A 6,507-nucleotide genomic window follows, 5' to 3' on the forward strand; every position below is an offset into this window, starting at 1 on the left:
AAATGATTTTCCTTCTGTACTGCGCTGAATGGTGATAACATGATGACGTGCCATCCTACTGCTTAGCATGGGATAAACGACTAGACCCAGCAGTAGATCTGCAGAGAAAAGAGCTCTGTGTTTTAACTGCCAATTTTCAAGTCAATGCTTCTTATAGTTTCTACAATATGTGTCTGAAATTTAGTGCTAAGTCTAAATGCTTTGTTCCACTTTGGTAGACCATTTCTGCAATTCATGAACAATTAAATTATATTTCTTTTTATTAGAAATTGTGATATCTGTTCTTTATTTACTGAAAGAAATAACTCTTTATTTTTCAGAGCTTCCATATGGCTGGGAAAAAATCGATGATCCCATTTATGGCACTTATTATGTTGAGTAAGTCTCTAAGTGTGATATTAACTTGTTATTAATATGTTGTGAAGAAATTGCATTCGTATTTCATTTATTGAGCATGTGTGGCTAACAACCCCTTTAATTCTCTTTCATCTTACTTTGAAGTATCCACAAAAACTAGCAGCACTCTGTTTCTCGCCTCTCCAGCTGGCTAATTTGTCATTCCTTTCCTTTGACTCATGGTTCTAACACACCAATTGAAAAAGTATGTTTCATACTGTCCTCTAAATGAGTGATAATTAAAGATATCGAAGTAAATTTCTTTCATTTTGCAATCAAAATTTTGGGAGCTGATTGGTTGTGCAAAGGAGATGTTCTATTAAACCAGCTTTCTAAGTCAATTGAATAAACCTACCATAGTTTCCAGTTGAAGGATAAAATAAAATTTAGGACTCATTTCAAATCAACAGTATTCTTTCAGTAGATTGAACTTTTATGTTACTGAGTGGAGGTTGTACTGCATTAATATATCTTATCATGGAATGAATTATCCCCTCTACACATCATTTTATTCAGAGTAAAGAACTTATTAGAGGTTAAATTATATCTGCACATTTTTCCTAGGAAAAATCAAGTAATATTTATACTTTTCTTTTTTAGTTTGTTTTATTTTAAAGGTGGGGGCATAATTCAGGATTAGGTATACAAGTGGTCATTGTACAGGTAAAATTTGGGCCTACCTTTGGTTCTCACTTTGCCTGATTTGAAATCAGGTAGCCTTATCAATGTTATGTGCCCCGCCCCTCCCCTGACAGTTTCCAGCTACTGCCAATTCCTTTCTTATAGTATTATGGTAAATGTTCAGGGTCCACTTATGAGTGAGAATATATGGTACTCAGTTCTTTGTTTCTGTGATGCATCACTGAGTATTATAGATTCTAAATCCATCCAAGTTGCTGCAACATCCATAATTTTGTTCTTCTTTGTGGCCACATAGTTTACACAATAGGTAAGGATTTAAAAAATTTTATCAGGAGAGAAGTTTCTGGAAAAATAAATCACATCTTTAACTTTTGAAAATTATAAATAGAAGAATATTTGCAAGAATATTTACAATTTTCAAAAGTTAAAGATGTGATTCATTTTTCCAGAACCCTCTCTTCTGATAAAACTTTTTTTATTGTTACCTATTATATAACATTGCTAAAGTTATCTGGGTGAATAACAATGCCTATATATTCCATATGGGATGTATACTAGCCAAGAAATGCAGAAGACAAAAGACATTTCTATCAAGATCTTACTGTGTTTTCTCAAACTATATTCTGTTTAACAATAATTAGCTACGTGGCCAAAGATTACAGATTGATGGCTTGAGTGTTAAACTGTTTTCATAACAATATTCAAACTGTTACTGAGCTATTAATTAGGTGTCAAACCCTTCTTGGTGCTGGAGATGGGCAGATAAGTAAGACCTGTGTGTACGCCTTGCCCTTGAACATCTCTCTCATTAGTACTTGTCTTGAATACTTTGACCCACCATTTTCATTTGGAAAAGTCCCAATTTTGGCCTCATGATCAGTCATTTCCAGATTCAGGGTCAAGGCGAAATCAGTTCATTTGCCGTATGCAATTTTCTAACATAATACTAATGTCTAGTGTCATGTGGACATTTAACAAAAAGTAAGATAAATATATAGAGGTATTTCTAATTGCAAAAATAAAGGGAAATCATTTGTAAATAGTTATAAGGCCTCTGAATCCCACAAAATTGCCAATCAATTAAAATACCCATACTTAATAATAATAAAGCTTTTCAGTTCCTGAATAAATAAAACATTAAATGTTTCCAATAAGTTCAAGATTGTCTTAAGTCACTGAATCAAACTGTACTGTGACTAAGTCTGTAACATCTGAATTTCAAGGCAATTCTATGTGAGGAAAGAGAACTGAGTGTAAGATATACCAGATCTTATCTTTAATACATTTCCTTGAAGAATCATTGAATAAGAACCCTTTCTTAGTCCAAATAATGGCCAACTATATAAATAACCAGATCACAAATATTTGGGGGGACCATATGGTCTCTGTCACAACTACTCAGCTCTGCTGTTGTAGCTTGAAAGCAACCACAAGCAACACAAATGAATGCATGGAGCTATGTTCCAATAAACATTTATTTACAAAAACAGGCAACTAGTTGAATTTGGCCCACAGGCCATAGTTTGCTGACCCCTGCCCTATTCTAATTCTTCAGATTGTTTTTTCTTGTCCTCAACTCCTTTCAAGCTAACTTCCAATGCAGGAAACAATTTAACTCAACCCTTTCTTCTCTGCACTAATCATCTGTCTGAGAGGTGAGACACCCACATGTCGTTGGAAAGCTATGCTTTCCATCTACTTGATCATTGACATGTATGTTCTTCAAGTAAAGATCTAATGTTGGTAGATTCTGTATAGTTAATTACTGAATTGGGAATTGGCTAAAACCCTAAAATTAAAGTTTCCTTGTTATCTTTATACTTCAAATGGTTTTAATTTGTTCTTGCTTAAATTATATTTACCTCTACATCTCTCGACTTCATTTTCTATGTATCACAGCCATAATCAGAAAATTATTCAGAATTTAGTCAGTCATGTCTTATATACTTAGATCAAACTGACATGTTTAATAATTTTAGATTCCAAATGATTGAGGTCATATACATAGGTCATAGTGAACCAAAGCAGTTTAGCTGCCAGTTACATCCAGTTCTGTTATTTGTCATGGTCTTAACCCCATTACATGATTTCATAAAGTATATCAAATTTTAGGTGTATCAGGCCAAGCAGAAAACTGAGACAAATAATGTTCAATAGGATGTTATCCCAGTATTTATTAGAAGTATCCTGGTGAAAAAAATTATGAACATAATTAAATACCTCAATTTATTCTATATGATCTATACATTATTTGAAATGAGGAATATCTTCTATCACAACAAAGACAACTTGTCAAATATTTTAATTGGAATACACCTGCTTACATGATTTAATTGTGTGTCTCATCTCCTTTATGCTATTATTTTTGCAAAGTATATATTGGTTCTGAATAGTACCCTTGTTTGTGGAAGCTATATGAATACATACATAAAAGGAGAGGTTATTTATTACTTTCAGTTCAAAGGATGTTTTTGTTGGGAAAAAAAGCTGCCTAATTTCTTATAGTTAATTACACAGAAAAACAGTAAATGTTAAGTTGCTATATCAACTTTTCAATATATATATCATAAATATAAAATATAACTGCTTAGATTAAGATGCTGTTCATGGCAGCAGTCAACAGGCACTCACTATTGTCCCATCCATTGTGCCCTTCACAATGTAACTTCCCTTTAATAAATCTACATTTCTCATTTCATAAAAAAGAATTGCTGTTCATAACTGTAATGATGACATTTATGTCAACATCTTAAGGAATCATGTATATTTTTAAATTTTTTTATTTTTATGTTTTTCTCTTTTAATTTTTATTTTGAAATTGTGGGGCACAATTCAGGGTTAAGTATACAAATGTTCATTGTGCAGGTACCCTTACTGATGAGGTGTGCCCCCCATTGCCCAGGGGGATATCGACTACTCTCAATCCCAGCTACCCAGCCCCCATCCCCTTCCCGCAGTTTCCCACTACTTTCAATCCCTTTCCTACAAGGCCCACTTATGAGTGGTTTTTCAAGGTCCACTTATGAGTGACATGTGATACTCAGCTCTTTGTTTCTGTGAGAGATCACTCAGTATTATAAATTCTAATTCCATCCATGTTGCTGCGAAGTTCATGATTTTGTTCTTCTTTATGGCTGCATAATGGAATCATATATTTTAAATTTGAAATATTACTATTTAGTTAGTGTAACAAAGCAAAGTTACCTTTTTAAAATATATTGTCAAGAAAATACTGATCCATTTATGCTCTTAATGACAATGAGCAATGGATTCTCTGTAGAGCTATCATTTTTAAACATTTCATTTTATACCTATTTATGCAATTGTAGTTATCATTTACAAGATATGAAAAACATTCCACCTTCCCACCCAGTAGCAAAAAAGCCTATGAGCATGGGCACTGGGGAACCAAGTTAGCAGTTAACAAACTCTTCAGATAGACTAACAACTAGGAATAAAAGATTCTCTCTCTTTCACCAGCAGGGTATATCGAAATCAGTGTTGTGTCTCTCACACAGGTACACAAACACACATTTTCCTCTCAGTCATAGATAGGCAAATGGGAATTCTAGTAATCAGTAGCAGAAGAGAATTCACATACCTAGAAATGGAAAAACCTGGAATAAACAGGATTTAACCACTATCACTGACTTTACCCTACTTTAATTCTGTCCCCTGCAGATTCAGTTTGAAGATTGCAAGTATAACATATTCAAGAACCAGAAAAATCTAGCCTATCATCATTATCAACATGTCATTAAAACAGTCCCCATTTATTGACTGCTTAGTATGTGACATGAACTAGGCTAAGCGCTCGACAGCCTCCACCACATTTGTAAACCTCTCTATTGTGACAGTGAAGTGAACTGTCTTAAGTTTACAAATGAGGAAACTCTGGTTAAAGAAAGTTACATAACTTACCCGGTATCATACATTATGAAGGACTGAAATTTGGACCCAGGCAGTTTGACTGCAGAACCCAGCCTCTAATCTTTTGCTCTAAATGCCTGCTATAAATTCAGCCTTTACAGCGTAATGGTCCTGACAAGCCTTGGAGACTCATCACTGGAAAAGAATGAGGGAGTCCTGAAGAACAATCTACTCCCTGGCTTCTCCCTAGTCCCATTTCACAACAAGGTGCACAGCAATGGAAGGTCATGCTGCACACCCAGCCTTATACTGCAGGCTGCAGACCCAAGCATTCTGAACTCCATTGCCCACTGCTTCAGAGTGGCGCTGACTGCACGGCCACCAGGAGCAAGACCTGAAAGAAGAGAAATCCTGATTGTGTGGACCTTAACATAGGAATATTGACACTCATTTGGAGCAGTAGAGGCTGCACACAGCTCTGTATTTTAGAGAACAGTGTGCCCTACTCAATATCTTTTTAAATTGCATCTGTAGACAGGGCAAACAGACAAAATTTTGACTCTGTAGCAACAGAAAGAACTTAGCCCAATTTTTCCTGACAGACTCCAAATCTATGATAGCATGGCACTTAGCAATGTATTAAGAAGGCCTAAAGTTGCTAAGTAGAAATGTAACTGTCATTGTTCATAAAGAAATAAAATTTTTTAAAGAAAAAAGTGAAAAATGTAGAGTTGAACAGCTGTGACTTTTATACAAATGTGGTTTTCTCTCCACTTTTGTGAAATTATGTCTGCTGGGTACGTTTTTGGTTTTAATGGCAGTTATACAATTTGTTTAACTAGCTGCTAGTCCAGAAGACAATGTCCTGGGACAGTTTCATGAAAAGCTGCCTCCTCTGGCACAGACGGGAAGCAAACCATATAACTATAGTTAAAATGATAGTAGGGACTGGCAGATGTGATTTTCATGTAAAGGTTTTACAAGTTTTTCATGTGATGTCACACATCTGCTACTATACAACATTACTTGTCTGCAATTCCAGAAAGTACTGAATTATATCCTGAGTGTAACATTTAATATGAAAGGAAAATCACTTTCATTTCATGGTTAATGGTGAGCATCTATCATGATGCAGCAAGTCGGAAAGTGATTAGAAGTTTAACTCAATATCCTATCCTCTCCTTTGTGACATTAAGTAGATTTCTAAATTTTCCAAGACAAAGCTTCCTAACTCTAGAATTTTTTTTAAATCAGTACCATTTAAAATGTTGCCAATTAGTAATAAACATAAAAGAATATCCTTTTAAAATCTTGCTTTTTAAAAATATTTGCCCCTATATTGAAAGTTAATTATTCAGACTGTTTTAGTTTTTTCTTCAATATTTAAAAGTCAGAAAACTTTTTTCACTTAAAAATGTCACTTCTTAAGCCGGGCTCGGTGGCTCAGCCTGTAATCCCGCGTCTTTGGGAGGCTGAGGTGAGTGGATTGCCTGAGCCCACAGGTTCGAGGCCCGCCTGGGCAGCGAGACCTCATCTCTACAATAAATCAAAAAATCAGCTGGGTGTGGTAGCTCATGCCTGTAATTCCGGATACTCGGA

At 34.9% G+C, this 6,507-nt stretch overlaps 1 protein-coding gene across 1 annotated transcript in view; it reads left to right on the top strand.

The window, feature by feature from the left end:
* The first annotated feature begins 325 nt into the window (after positions 1–325).
* LOC103266825 (membrane-associated guanylate kinase, WW and PDZ domain-containing protein 2-like) overlaps positions 326–6,507 on the top strand; it is a 95,695-nt gene continuing 89,513 nt past the window's right edge. Inside the window, exon 1 of the mRNA XM_021715746.1 lies at positions 326–378. The gene's annotated coding sequence lies outside the window, so the exon portion shown is untranslated. The remainder of the gene's footprint in view (positions 379–6,507) is intronic.

Source organism: Carlito syrichta, unplaced genomic scaffold, assembly GCF_000164805.1.
Source record: "Carlito syrichta isolate Samal-C Ts95f unplaced genomic scaffold, Tarsius_syrichta-2.0.1 Scaffold307340, whole genome shotgun sequence".
Classification (NCBI taxonomy): Eukaryota; Metazoa; Chordata; class Mammalia; order Primates; family Tarsiidae; genus Carlito; species Carlito syrichta.